The following is a 16,025-nucleotide window of genomic DNA, read 5'->3' as shown; positions in this document are numbered from 1 at the left end:
CTGTGATGCCTGTGGACTGGACTGTGACCCCTGTGGGCCTGGACTGTGACCCCTGTGGGATAGGACTGTGACCCCTGTGGGATTGGCTGTGATCCCTGTGGGACCGGACAGTGAACCCTTTGGAACTGGACTGTGACCTCATTGGGACTGGACTGTGATCCCTGAGTGCCAGAACAGTGATCCCTTTGGAACTGGATTGTGACTCATTTGGGACTAGACTCTGAAGCCTGTGGGACTGAACAGTTATCCCTGTGGGATTGGATTGTGATCCCTGTGGGTCTGGACTGTGACCCCTGTGGGCCTGGACTGTGATCCCTGTGGGACTCGACTGTGATCCTTGTGGACAGAAATGTGACCCATTTGGGACTGGACTGTAACCCCAGTGACACTGGACTGTAACCCCAGTGGGACTGGACTGTGAACCCTGAGGGACAGGACTCTGACGCCTGAGGAACAGGACTGTGATCCCTGTGGGACAGGACTGTGATCCTTTGGGTCTGGACTGTGACCCCTGAATGACTGGACTGTGATCCCTGTGGAACTGGATTGTGACCCATTTGGGACTGGACTGTGAAGCCTATGGGATTGAACAGTGATCCCTGTGGGATTGATTGTGATCCCTGTGGGACTTGTTCTGTGATACATTTGGAACTGGACTGTGACCTCTGTGGGACTGGACTGTGATGCCTGTGGACTGGACTGTGACCCCTGTGGGCCTGGACTGTGACCCCTGTGGGATAGGACTGTGACCCCTGTGGGATTGGCTGTGATCCCTGTGGGACCGGACAGTGAACCCTGTGGGACTGGACTGTGACCCCTGTGTGACTGAACTGAGATCCCTGTGGGACTGGACTGTGACCCCTGTGGAACTAGACTGTGACCTCATTGGGACTGGACTGTGACCCCTGTGGGATAGGACTGTGACATCATTGCGATTGGTGAATGGCCCCTTTGGGGCTGGAATGTGATCCCTGTGGGACTGCACTGTGATCACTGTGGGACTGGACTGTTAGCCCTTTGGGACTGGATTGTGATCCCTGTGGGACTTGACTGTGAGCCCTGTGGGACGCGACGGTGATTCCTGTCGGACTAGACTGTCATCACAATGGGACCGGCGTATGACCCCTGTGAGACTTGAGCGTGATCCCTGTGAGACTGGACTGTGATTACTGTGGGACTGGACTGTGATCCCTGTGGGACTGGACTGTGATAACTGTGGGAGTGAACTGTGATCCCCGTGGGTCTGAACTGTTATCCCTGTGGCACTGGACTGTAATCCCTGTGGTACTGGAATGTGATCCCTGAGGGGCTGGACGGAGATCTCTGTGGGACAGGACAGTGATCCCTATGTGACTGGACTGTGATCCCTGTGGGACTGGACTGTAAACCCAGGGGGACTGGACTGTAAACCCTGTGGGACTGGACTGTGAACCCTGAGGGACAGGACTGTGACGCCTGTGGGATAGGACTGCAATCCCTGAGTGACAGGACAGTGATCCCTGTGGAACTGGATTGTGACCCATTTGGGACTGGACTGTGAAGCCTGTGGGACTGAACATTGATCCCTGTGGGATTGGATTGTGATCCCTGTGGGACTTGGTCTGTGATAACTGTGGAACTGGACTGTGACGCCTGTGGGACGGGACAGTGACTCCTATGGGCCTGCACTGTGATCCCTGTGGGACTGGACTGTGAACCTTGTGGCACTGAACTGTGATCCCACTGAGACTGGACTGTGACACCTGTGGGATAGGACTGTGACCCCTTTGGGACTGGACTGTCATCCCTGTGGGACGGACTGTGAACCCTGTGGAATTGGACTGTGACCTCATTGGGACTGGACTGTGACCCCTGTGGGATAGGACTGTGACCCCTTTGGGACTGGACTGTGATCCCTGTGGGACTGCACTGTGATCCCTGTGGACCTGGACTGTTAACCCTTTGGGACTGGATTGTAATCGCAGTGGGACTTGACTGTGAGCCCTGTGGGACGCGACGGTGATCCCTGTCGGACTAGACTGTCATCACAATGGGACCAGCGTATGATCCCTGTGAGATTTGGGCGTGATCCCTGTGAGACTGGACTGTGATTACTGTGGGACTGGACTGTTATACCTGTGGGACTGGACTGTGATCACTGTGGGAGTGGGCTGTGATCCCAGTGGGACAGAAATGTGACCCATTTGGGACTGGACTGTAACCCCAGTGACACTGGTCTGTAACCCCAGTGGGACTGGACTGTGAACCCTGAGAGACAGGACACTGACGCTTGAGGAACAGGACTGTGATCCCTGTGGGACAGGACTGTGATCCTATGGGTCTGGACTGTGACCCCTGAATGACTGGATTGTGATCCCTGTGGAACTGGATTGTGACCCATTTGGGACTGGACTGTGAAACCTGTGGGATTGAAGAGTGATCCCTGTGGGATTGATTTTGATCCTTGTGGGACTTGGTCTGTGATACTTTTGGAACTGGACTGTGACCTCTGTGGAACTGGACTGTGATGCCTGTGGACTGGACTGTGACCCCTGTGGGCCTGGACTATGACCCCTGTGGGATAGGACTGTGACTCCTGTGGGATTGGCTGTGATCCCTGTGGGACCGGACAGCGAACCCTGTGGGACTGGACTGTGACCCATGTGGGACTGAACTGTGATCACTGTGGGACTGGACTGTGACCCCTGTGGAACTGGACTGTGACCTCATTGGGACTGGACTGTGATCCCTGTGGGATAGGACTGTGACATCATTGCGATTGGTGAATGGCCCCTTTGGGACTGGAATGTGATCCCTGTGGGACTGCACTGTGATCCCTGTGGGACTGGACTGTTAGCCCTTTGGGACTGGATTGTGATCCCTGTGGGAATTGACTGTCAGCTCTGTGGGACGAGACGGTGATCCCTGTCGGACTAGACTGTCATCACAATGGGACCGGCGTATGATCCCTGTGAGACTTGAGCGTGATCCCTGTGAGACTGGACTGTGATTACTGTGGGACTGGACTGTGATCCCTATGGGACTGGACTGTGATCACTTTTGTAGTGGGCTGTGATCCCAGTGGGACAGAAATGTGACCCATTTATGACAGGACTGTGATCCTGTGGGTCTGGACTGTGACCCCTGAATGACTGGACTGTGATCCCTGTGGAAATGGATTGTGACCCATTTGGGACTGGACTGTGAAGCCTGTGGGATTGAACAGTGATCCCTGTGGGATTGATTGTGATGTCTGTGGGAGTTGGTCTGTGATACTTTTGGATCTGGACTGTGACCTCTGTGGGACTGGACTGTGATGCCTGTGGACTGGACTGTGACCCCTGTGGGCCTGGACTGTGATCCCTGTGAGATAGGACTGTGACCCCTGTGGGATTGGCTGTGATCCCTGTGGGACCGGACAGTGAACCCTGTTGGACTGGACTGTGACCCCTGTGGGACCGGACTGTGAACCTTGTGGGACTGGACTGTGACCCCTGTGGGATAGGACTGTGACAACTGTGCGATTGGAGTCTCACCCCTATGGGACTGGAATGTGATCCCTGTGGGACTGGACTGTTACCCATGTGGGACTGGACTGTTACCCCTCTGGGACTGGACTGTGATCACTGTCGGACTTGGCTGTGAGCCCTGTGGGACGCGACTGTGATCCCTGTCGGACTAGACTGTGATTACAATGGGACCAGAATGTGATCCCTGTGAGACTGGACCGTGATACCTGTGAGACTGGACTGTGATTACTGTGGGATTGGACTGTGAGCCCTGTGGGACAGAAATGTGACCCCTTTGGGACTGAACTGTGATCCCTGTGGGACAGCCGTGAAACCTGTGGGACTGGACTGTGATCCCTGTGGGACAGAAATTTGACCCCTCTGGGACTGGACTGGTATCCCTGTGGGACAGGACTTTGATACCAGTGGTATTGGACTGTGACCACTGTGGGACTGGTCTCTGATCCCTATGGGAATGGACTGTGATCCCTGTGGAATTCAGCAGTGATCCCTTGATGACTAGACTGTAATCCGTGTGGGAATGGAAATTAATCCCAGTGGGACTGGACTGTGATCCCTGTGGGGCTAGACTGTGTCGCCTGCGGGATTGGACTGTGATCCCTGTGGGACTGGACTGTCATCCCTGTGGGAAGGACTGTGATCCCTGTGGGAAGGATTGTGATCCCTGTGGGACTGTAACTTAATCTCTGTGGGACAGAAATGTAACCTCTGTGGGACTGGACTGTGATCCCTGTGGAACTGAACAGTTATTCCTGTGGGACTGGAGTGTAATCCCAGTGGGACTGGAATGTGATCCCTGAGGGGCTGGACTGTAATCCCAGTGGGACAGGTCTCTGATCCCTGTGGGACAGGAATGTGACCCCTGAGGGACAGGACTGTGATCCCTGAGGGACAGGACTGTGAGCCCTGAGGGACAGGACTATGATCCGCTGTGGGACAGGACTGTGACTTGACGGACAGGACTGTGATCCCTGTGGGACTGGACTGTAAGCCCTGCAGGACAGGACTGTGACCCCTGAGGGACAGGACAGTGACCCCTGAGGGACTAGATTGTAACCCCTGAGGGACTGAACTGTGATCACTGTGGGACTTAACTGTGATACCTGTGGGGCTGGACTGTGATCCCTGTGGGACTTGACTGTGATCACTGTGGGATTGGGCTGTGATCCCGGTGGGACTGGGCTGTGATGCCTGTGGGATTGGATTGTGATCCATGTGGGACTGAATTGTGGCACCTGTGGGACTGGATTGTTATCCCCGTGGGACTGAACTGTTGTTCCTGTGGGACTGGACTGTAATACCTGTGGTACTGGACTGTAATCTCTGTGGGATTGAACTGTGATCCCAGTGGGTCTGAACTGTTATCCCTGTGGGACTGGACTGTGGTCCCTGTGGGACTGGAATGTGATCCCTGAGGGGCTGGACGGAGATCCCTGTGGGACAGGACAGTGATCCCTATGTGACTGGATTGTGATCCCTGTGGGACTGGACTGTAACCCCAGTGGGACTGGACTGTAAACCCTGTGGGACTGGACTGTGAACCCTGAGGGACAGGACTGTGATCCCTGAGGGACAGGACTGCGATCCCTGAGTGCCAGAACAGTGATCCCTTTGGAACTGGATTGTGACTCATTTGGGACTGGACTGTGAAGCCTGTGGGACTGAACAGTGATCCCTGTGGGATTGGATTGTGATCCCTTTGGGACTGGACTGTGACCCCTGTGTGCCTGGACTGTGATTCCTGTGGGACTCGACTGTGATCCTTGTGGGACTGAACTGTAATCCCAGTGAGACTGGACTGTGACCACTGTGGGATAGGACTGTGACCCCTTTGGGACTGGACTGTGATCCCTGTGGGACCGTACTGTGAATCCTGTGGACCTGGACTGTGACCTCATTCGGACTGGACTGTGATCCCTGTGGGATAGGACTGTGACATCATTGCGATTGATGAATGACCCCTTTGGGACTGGAATGTGATCCCTGTGGGACTGCACTGTGATCCCTGTGGGACTGGACTGTTAGCCCTTTGGGACTGGTTTGTGATCCCTGTGGGACTTCACTGTGAGCCCTGTGGGACGCGACGGTGATTCCTGTCGGACTAGACTGTCATGACAATGGGACCGGCCTTTGATCCCTGTGAGACTTGAGCGTGATCCCTGTGAGACTGGACTGTGATTACTGTGGGACTGGACTGTGATCCCAGTGGGACTGGACTGTGATCACTGTGGGAGTGGGCTGTGATCCAAGTGGGACAGAAATGTGACCCATTTATGACAGGACTGTGATCCTGTGGGTCTGGACTGTGACCCCTGAATGACTGGACTGTGATCCCTGTGGAACTGGATTGTGACCCATTTGGGTCTGGACTGTGAAGCCTGTGGGATTTAACAGTGATCCCTGTGGGATTGATTGTGATCCATGTGGCACTTGGTCTGTGATACTTTTGGAACTGGACTGTGACCTCTGTGGGACTGGACTGTGATCCCTGTGGGACCGGACAGTGAACCCTGTGGGTTTGGACTGTGACCCCTGTGGGACTGAACTGTGATCCCTGTGGGACTGGAGTGTGACCCCTGTGGGACCGGACTGTGAACCTTGTGGGACTGGACTGTGACCCCTGTGGGATAGGACTGTGACATATGTGCGATTGGAGTCTCACCCCTTTGGGACTGGAATGTGATCCCTGTGGGACTGGACTGTTACCCCTGTGGGACTGGACTGTTACCCCTCTGGGACTGGACTGTGATCACTGTGGGACTTGGCTGTGAGCCCTGTGGGACGCGACTGTGATCCCTGTCGGACTAGACTGTCATGCCAATGGGACCGGAATATGATCCCTGTGAGACTGGACCGTGATTACTGTGGGATTGGACTGTGAGCCCTGTGGGACTGAACTATGATAACTGTGGGACTGGACTGTGATCCCAGTGGGACAGAAATGTGACCGCTTTGGAACTGAACTGTGATCCCTGTGGGACAACCGTGAAACCTGTGGGACTGGACTGTGATCCCTCTGTGACAGAAATGTGACCCCTCTGGGACTGGACTATTATCCCTGTGGGACAGGACTTTGATCCCAGTGGTATTGGACTGTGACCACTGTGGGACTGGTCTCTGATCCCTATGGGAATGGACTGTGATCCCTGTGGAATTCAGCAGTGATCCCTTGAAGACTAGACTGTAATTCGTGTGGGAATGGAGATTAATCCCAGTGGGACTGGACTGTGATCCCTGTGGGTCGAGACGATGTCGCCTGCGGGATTGGATTGTGATCCCTGTGGGACTGGACTGTCATCCCTGTGGGAAGGACTGTGATCGCTGTGGGAAGGATTGTGATCCCTGTGGGACTGTGCTTTAATCTCTGTGGGACAGAAATGCAACCCCTGTGGGACTGGACTGTGATCCCTGTGGAACTGAACAGTTATTCCTGTGGGACTGGAGTGTAATCCCAGTGGGACTGGAATGTGATCCCTGAGGGGCTGGACTGTGATCCCAGTGGGACAGGTCTCTGATCCCTGTGGGACAGGAATGTTACCCCTGAGGGACAGGACTGTGATCCCTGAGGGACAGGACTGTGAGCCCTGAGGGACAGGACTGTGATCCGCTGTGGGACAGGACTGTGACTTCTGACGGACAGGACTGTGATCCCTGTGCGACTGGACTGTAAGCCCTGCGGGACAGGACTGTGAACCCTGAGGGACAGGACAGTGACCCCTGAGGGACTTGACTGTAACCCCTGAGGGACGAAACTGTGATCCCTGTGGGACTGAACTGTGATACCTGTGCGGCTGGACTGTGATACCTGTGGGACTGGACTGTGATCCATGTGGGACTGAATTGTAGCCCCTGTGGGACTGGATAGTTATCCCCGTGGGACTGAACTGTTATTCCTGTGGGACTGGTCTGTAATACCTGTGGTACTGGACTGTAATCCTTGTGGGATTGAACTGTGATCCCCGTGGGTCTGAACTGTTATCCTGTGGGACTGGACTGTAGTCCCTGTGGGACTGGAATGTGATCCCTGAGGGGCTGGACGGAGATCCTTGTGGGACAGGACAGTGATCCCTATGTGACTGGACTGTGATCCCTGTGGGACTGGACTGTAACCCCAGTGGGACTGGACTGTAAACCCTGTGGGGCTGGACTGTGAACCCTGAGAGACAGGACTGTGATCCTTGAGGGACAGGACTGCGATCCCTGAGTGCCAGAACAGTGATCCCTGTGGAACTGGATTGTGACTCATTTGCGTCTGGACTGTGAAGCCTGTGGGACTGATTAGTGATCCCTGTGGGATTGGATTGTGATCCCAGTGGGACTGGACTGTGACCCCTGTGGGCCTGGACTGTGATCCCTGTGGGACTCGACTGTGATCCTTGTGGGACTGAACTGTAATCCCAGTGAGACTGGACTGTGACCACTGTGGGATAGGACTGTGACCCTTTTGGGACTGGACTGTGATCCCTGTGGGACCGTACTGTGAATCCTGTGGAACTGGACTGTGACCTTTTTGGGACTGGACTGTGATCCCTGTGGGATAGGACTGTGACATCATTGCGATTGGTGAATGACCCCTTTGGGACTGAAATGTGATCCCTGTGGGACTGCACTGTGATCCCTGTGAGACTTGAGCGTGATCCCTGTGAGACTGGACTGTGATTACTGTGGGACCGGACTGTGATCCCTGTTGGACTGGACTGTGATCACTGTGGGAGTGGGCTGTGATCCCAGTGGGAGAGAAATGTGACCCATTTGGGACTGGACTGTAACCCCAGTGACACTGGACTGTAACCCCAGTGGGACTGGACTGTGAACCCTGAGGGACAGGACTCTGAGGCCTGAGGAACAGGACTGTGATCCCTGTGGGACAGGACTGTGATCCTGTGGTTCTGGACTGTGACCCCTGAATGACTGGACTGTGATTCCTGTGGAACTGGATTGTGCCCCATTTGGGACTGGACTGTGAAGCCTGTGGGATTGAACAGTGATCCCTTTGGGATTGATTGTGATCCCTGTGCGACTTGGTCTGTGATACTTTTGGAACTGGACTGTGACCTCTGTGGAACTGGACTGTGATGCCTGTGGACTGGACTGTGACCCCTGTGGGCCTGTACTGTGACCCCTGTGGGATAGGACTGTGACCCCTGTGGGATTGGCTGTGATCCCTGTGGGACCGGACAGTGAACCCTGTGGGACTGGACTGTGACCCCTGTGGGACTGAACTGTGATCCCTGTGGGACTGGACTGTGACCCCTGTGGAACTGGACTGTGACCTCATTGGGACTGGAATGTGATCCCTGTGGGACTGGACTGTTACCCCTCTGGGACTAGACTGTGATCACTGTGGGACTTGGCTGTGAGCCCTGTGGGACTGAACTATGATAACTGTGGGACTGGACTGTGATCCCTGTCGGACTAGACTGTGATGCCAATGGGACCGGAATATGATCTCTGTGAGACTGGACCGTGATCCCTGTGAGACTGGACTGTGATTACTGTGGGATTGGACTGTGAGCCCTGAGGGACTGAACTATGATAACTGTGGGACTGGACTGTGATCCCAGTGGGACAGAAATGTGAACCCTTTGGGACTGAACTGTGATCCCTGTGGGACAACCGTGAAACCTGTGGGACTGGACTGTGATCCCTGTGGGACTGGACTGTGATCCCTGCGGGACTGGACTGTGATCCCTGTGGGACTGGACTCAAACACCTGGGGGTCTGGAATGTGATCCCTGTGGGACAGCACTGTTACCCCTGTGGGACTCGACTGTAACCCATGTGGGACAGTACTGAAACCCCCATTAAACTGGACTCAAACCCCTTAGGGGCTGGATTGTGACCCCTGTGGGACTGGACTGTGATACCTGTGGGACTGGACCGTGACCCGTGTGGGACTGGACTGTGACCCGTGTGGGACTGGACTGTGACCCCAGAGAGACTGGACTGTCACCCCTGTGGGACAGTCCTGTGAACCTTGTGGGCCGGGACTGTGACCCCTGTGCGACTGGACTGTGATCATGGTGGGACTGGACATTGATACTTGTGATCCCTGTTGGATAGGACTGTGAGCCCTGTGGGATGGACTGTGACCCCTGTGGGACAGGTCTGTGATCCCAGTGCGACTGGCCTGTGATCCCTGTGGAACTGGACGGCACCCCTATGGAATAGTACTGTGACCCCAGTGGGCATGAACTGTGAACCCTGTGCGACTAGAATGAGATCATTGTGGTACTGGACATTGAGATCCGTGGCACAGGACTGTGATCCTGTGGGTCTGGACTGTGACCCCTGAATGACTGGTCTGTGATCCCTGTGGAACTGGATTGTGACCCATTTGGGACTGGACTGTGAAGCCTGTGGGATTGAACAGTGATCCCTGTGGGATTGATTGTGATCCCTGTGGGACTTGGTCTGTGATACTTTTGGAACTGGACTGTTACCTCTGTGGTACTGGACTGTGATGCCTGTGGACTGGACTGTGACCCCTGTGGGCCTGGACTGTGACCCCTGTGGGATAGGACTGTGACCCCTGTGGAATTGGCTGTGATCCCTGTGGGACCGGACAGTGAACCCTGTGGGACTGGACTGTGACCCCTGTGGGACTGAACTGTGATCCCTGTGGGACTGGACTGTGACCCCTGTGGGACCGAACTGTGAACACTGTGCGACTGGACTGTGACCCCTGTGGGATAGTACTGTGACATCTGTGCGATTGGAGTCTCACCCCTTTGGGACTGGAATGTGATCCCTGTGGGACTGGTCTGTTACCCCTGTGGGACTGGACTGTTACCCCTCTGGGACTGGACTGTGATCACTGTGGGACGCGACTGTGATCCCTGTCGCACTCGACTATGATGCCAATGGGACCGGAATATGATCCCTGTGAGACTGGACCGTGATCCCTGTGAGACTGGACTGTGATTACTGTGGGATTGGACTGTGAGCCCTGTGGGACTGAACTATGATAACTGTGGGACTGGACTGTGATCCCAGTGGGACAGAAATGTGAACCCTTTGGGACTGAATTGTGATCCCTGTGGGACAACCGTGAAACCCGTGGGACTGGACTGTGATCCCTGTGGGACTGGACTGTGATCCCTGCGGGAGTGGACTGTGATCCCTGTGGGACTGGACTCAAACCCCTGGGGGTCTGGAATGTGATCCCTGTGGGACAGCACTGTTATCTCTGTGGGACTCGACTGTAACACATGTGGGACTGTACTGAAACCCCCATTAAACTGGACTCAAACCTCTTAGGGGCTGGATTGTGACCCCTGTGGGACTGGACTGTGATACTTGTGGGACTGGACCGTGACCCGTGTGGGACTGGACTGTGACCCGCGTGAGACTGGACTGTTACCCCAGAGAGACTGGACTGTCACCCCTGTGGGACAGTCCTGTGAAGCTTGTGGGCCGGGACTGTGACCCCTGTGCGACTGGACTGTGATCATTGTGGGACTGGTCATTGATACACGTGGCACAGGACTGTGATCCCTGTTGGATAGGACTGTGAGCCCTGTGGGATGGACTGTGACCCCTGTGGGATAGGACTGTGACATCTGTGCGATTGGAGTCTCACCCCTTTGGGACTGGAATATGATTCCTGTGGGACTGGACTGTTACCCCTGTGGGACTGGACTGTTACCCCTCTGGGACTGGACTGTGATCACTGTGGGACTTGGCTGTGAGCCCTGTGGGACGCGACTGTGATCCCTGTCGCACTAGACTGTGATGCCAATGGGACCGGAATATGATCCCTGTGAGACTAGACCGTGATCCCTGTGAGACTGGACTGTGATTACTGTGGGATTGGACTGTGAACCCTGTGGGACTGAACTATGATAACTGTGGGACTGGACTGTGATCCCAGTGGGACAGAAATGTGAACCCTTTGGGACTGAATTGTGATCCCTGTGGGACAACCTTGAAACCTGTGGGACTGGACTGTGATCCCTGTGGGACTGGACTGTTACCCCTGTGGGACTGGACTGTTACCCCTCTGGGACTGGACTGTGATCACTGTGGGACTTTGCTGTGAGCCCTGTGGGACGCGACTGTGATCCCTGTCGCACTAGACTGTGATGCCAATGGGACCGGAATATGATCCCTGTGAGACTGGACCGTGATCCCTGTGAGACTGGACTGTGATTACTGTGGGATTGGACTGTGAGCCCTGTGGGACTGAACTATGATAACTGTGGGACTGGACTGTGATCCCAGTGGGACAGAAATGTGAACCCTTTGGGACTGAATTGTGATCCCTGTGGGACAACCGTGATGCGGAGGAACTTCTTCACCCAGAGAGTGGTGAACCTGTGGAATTCTCTACCACAGAAAGTTGTTGAGGCCAATTCACTAAATATATTCAAAAAGGAGTTAGATGATGTCCTTACTACTAGGGGGATCAAGAGGTATGGCGAGAAAGCAGGAATGGGGTACTGAAGTTGAATGTTCAGCCATGAACTCATTGAATGGCGGTGCAGGCTAGAAGGGCCGAATAGCCTACTCCTGCACCTATTTTCTATGTTTCTATGTTTCTATGAAACCTGTGGGACTGGCGTGTGATACCTGTGGGACTGGACTGTGATCCCTGCGGGACTGGACTGTGATCCCTGTGGGACTGGACTCAAACACCTGGGGGTCTGGAATGTGATCCCTGTGGGACAGCACTGTTATCCCTGTGGGACTCGACTGTAACACATGTGGGACTGTACTGAAACCCCCATTAAACTGGACTCAAACCCCTTAGGGGTTGGATTGTGACCCCTGTGGGACTGGACTGTGATACCTGTGGGACTGGCCCGTGACCCGTGTGGGACTGGACTGTGACCCGTGTGGGACTGGACTGTGACCCCAGAGAGACTGGACTGTCACCCCTGTGGGACAGTCCTGTGAACCTTGTGGGCCGGGACTGTGACCCCTGTGCGACTGGACTGTGATCATTGTGGGACTGGACATTGATACACGTGGCACAGGACTGTGATCCCTGTCGGATAGGACTATGAGCCCTGTGGGATGGACTGTGATCCCTGTGGGACTGGACTTTGCTCGCTGTGGGTCTGGACATTGGTCCTCGTGAGACTGGATTGCCATGCGTGTGGTACTGATCAGTAACCCAAGTGGAATGCACTGTGACCCCTGTGGACTGCAATGTGACCCCTGTGGGACTGCACTGTGATACCTGTGGGACTGGACTGTGATCCCTGTGGGACTCGACTGTGACCCCTGTGGGACTGCACTCTGACCCCTGTGGGGCAGGACCGTGACCCCTGTGGTTAAGGGCTGTGATCCCTGTAGGACTGGACAGTGACCCCTGTGGGACTGGATTGTGATCCCTTCGGGACTGGACTGTGATCCCTGTGAGACTGGACTGTGAGTTCTGAGGGAATGGACTGTGACCTCTGTGGGAATGCACATTGATCCCTCTGGGACTGGACTGCGATCTCTCTGGGACAGGAATGAGATAATTGTGGGACAGGACGGTGAACACTGTGGGATTGGACAGTGTTCCCTGTGTGACTGGACTGTGACCCCTTTGGCACTGGACTCTGACTCCTGTGGGGCAGGACTGTGATGCTGTTGGACTGGACATTGATCCCCGTGAGACTAAACTGTGATCCCTGTGGTAATGAACTGTGACCCCTGTGGGACAGAAATGTGAATCCTGTGGGACAGGAATGTGAGCCCAGTGGGCCTGGACAGTAAACCCTGTGGGACTGGACTGTAACCCCTGTGGGAATCGGCTGTGACCACTGTGGGACAGTACTGAAAACCCCATGGGACTGGACTCAAATACCTGAGGGACTGTACTGTGATCATTGTGGGACTGGACATTGATCCCCGTGGCACAGGTCTGTGATCCCTGTTGGATAGGACTGTGATCCCCGTGGCACTGGACTGTGATCTCTGTGGGACAGGACTGTGATTCCTGTGCGACTGGATTGTAACGCCTTTGGGATTGGACTGTGACCCCTGTTGGACTGGAATGTGATCCCTGTGGGACTGGACTGCGATCACTGTGGGACTGGACTGCGATCCGTGTGGGACTGGACTGTGATCCCTGAAGGACTAGACTGTGACCCCTTTGGGACTGGACTCAAACCACTGAGGGACTGGACTGTGAGCCCTGTGGGACTGGACTGTAATCCCTGTGGGACTGGACTGTGACACCTGTGGGACTGGACTGTGATCCCTGTGGGACAGGACTGTTATAGCTGTGGGACTGGACTGTATCCCACGTGGGACTGGACTCAAATCCCTGAGGGACTGGACTGTGACTCTTGTGGGACTGGACTGTGAGCCCTGTGGGACTGGACTGTGACACCTGTGGGACTGGACTGTGATCCCTGTGATACAGGACTGTTATAGCTGTGGGACTGGACTGTATCCCACGTGGGACTGGACTCAAATCCCTGAGGGACTGGACTGTGACTCTTGTGGTACTGGAATGTGAGCCCTGTGGGACTGGACTGTGATCCCTGTGGAATTGAGCAGTGATCCCTTGAAGACTAGACTCTAATCTTCTGTGGGAATGGAGATTAATCCTAGTGGGACTGGACTGTTATCCCTGTGGGACGAGACAGTGTCGCCTGCGGGATTGGACTGTGATCCCTGTGGGACTGGACTGTCATCCCTTTGGGAAGGACTGTGATCCCTGTGGGAAAGACTGTGATCCCTGTGGGACTGGACTATAATCCCTGTGGGACAGAAATGTGATCCTTGTGGGACTGGACTGTCACCCCTGAGGGACTGAACTGTGATCCCTGTGGTACTGAACTGTGATACCTGTTGACTTGGTTTGTGATCTCTCTGGAACTGGACTGTGACCCCTCTGGGCCTTCACTGTGATCCCTGAGGGGCTGGACTGTGATCCCTGTGGGACTGGACTGTGATCCCTGTGGGACTGGACTGTGATGCCTGTGGGATTGGATTGTGATCCATGTGGGACTGAATTGTGGCTCCTGTGGGACTGGATTGTAATCTCTGTGGGACTGAACTGTTATTGCTGTGGGACTGGACTGTAGTCCCTGTGGGACTGAAATGTGATCCCTGAGGGGCTGGACGGAGATCCTTGTGGGACAGGACAGTGATCCCTATGTGACTGGACTGTGATCCCTGTGTACTGGACTGTACTGTAACCCCAGTGGGACTGGACTGTAAACCCTGTGGGAATGGACTGTGAACCCTGAGGGACAGGACTGTGATCCCTGAGGGACAGGACTGCGATCTCTGAGTGCCAGAACAGTGATCCCTGTGGAACTGGATTGTGGCTCATTTGGGCCTGGGCTGTGAAGCCTGTGGGACTGAACAGTGATCCCTGTGGGATTGGATTGTGATCCCAGTGGGACTGGACTGTGACCCCTGTGGGCCTGGACTGTGATCCCTGTGGGACTCGACTGTGATCCTTGTGGGACTGAACTGTAATCCCAGTGAGACTGGACTGTGACCACTGTGGGATAGGACTGTGACCCCTTTGGGACTGGACTGTGATCCCTGTGGGACCGGACTGTGAATCCTGTGGAACTGGACTGTGACCTTTTTGGGACTGGACTGTGATCCCTGTGGGATAGGACTGTGACATCATTGCGATTGGTGAATGATCCCTTTGGGACGGAAATGTGATCCCTGTGGGACTGCACTGTGATCCCTGTGAGACTTGAGCGTGATCCCTGTGAGACTGGACTGTAACCCCTGTGGGAATCGGCTGTGACCACTGTGGGACAGTACTGAAAACCCCATGGGACTGGACTCAATCACCTGAGGGACTGTACTGTGATTATTGTGGGACTGGACATTGATCCCCGTGGCACAGGTCTGTGATCCCTGTTGGATAGGATTGTGATCCCCGTGGCACTGGACTGTGATCTCTGTGGGACAGGACTGTGATTTCTGTGCGACTGGATTGTAACGCCTTTGGGATTGGACTGTGACCCCTGTTGGACTGGAATGTGATCCCTGTGGGACTGGACTGCGATCACTGTGGGACTGGACTGCGATCCGTGTGGGACTGGACTGTGATCCCTGAAGGACTAGACTGTGACCCCTTTGGGACTGGACTCAAACCCCTGAGGGACTGGACTGTGAGCCCTGTGGGACTGGACTGTAATCCCTGTGGGACTGGACTGTGACCCCTGTGGGACTGGACTGTGATCCCTGTGGGACAGGACTGTTATAGCTGTGGAACTGGACTGTATCCCACGTGGGACTGGACTCAAATTCCTGAGGGACTGGACTGTGACTCTTGTGGGACTGGACTGTGAGTCCTGTGGGACTGGACTGTGATCCCTGTGGGACTGGACTCAAACCCCTGGGGGTCTGGAATGTGATCCCTGTGGGACAGCACTGTTATCTCTGTGGGACTCGACTGTAACACATGTGGGACTGTACTGAAACCCCCATTAAACTGGACTCAAACCTCTTAGGGGCTGGATTGTGACCCCTGTGGGACTGGACTGTGATACTTGTGGGACTGGACCGTGACCCGTGTGGGACTGGACTGTGACCCGCGTGAGA

This window comes from Pristiophorus japonicus, unplaced genomic scaffold (assembly GCF_044704955.1).
Source record: "Pristiophorus japonicus isolate sPriJap1 unplaced genomic scaffold, sPriJap1.hap1 HAP1_SCAFFOLD_29, whole genome shotgun sequence".
Taxonomy (NCBI): domain Eukaryota; kingdom Metazoa; phylum Chordata; class Chondrichthyes; family Pristiophoridae; genus Pristiophorus; species Pristiophorus japonicus.
Note: the sequence above shows the minus strand (reverse complement) of the source record.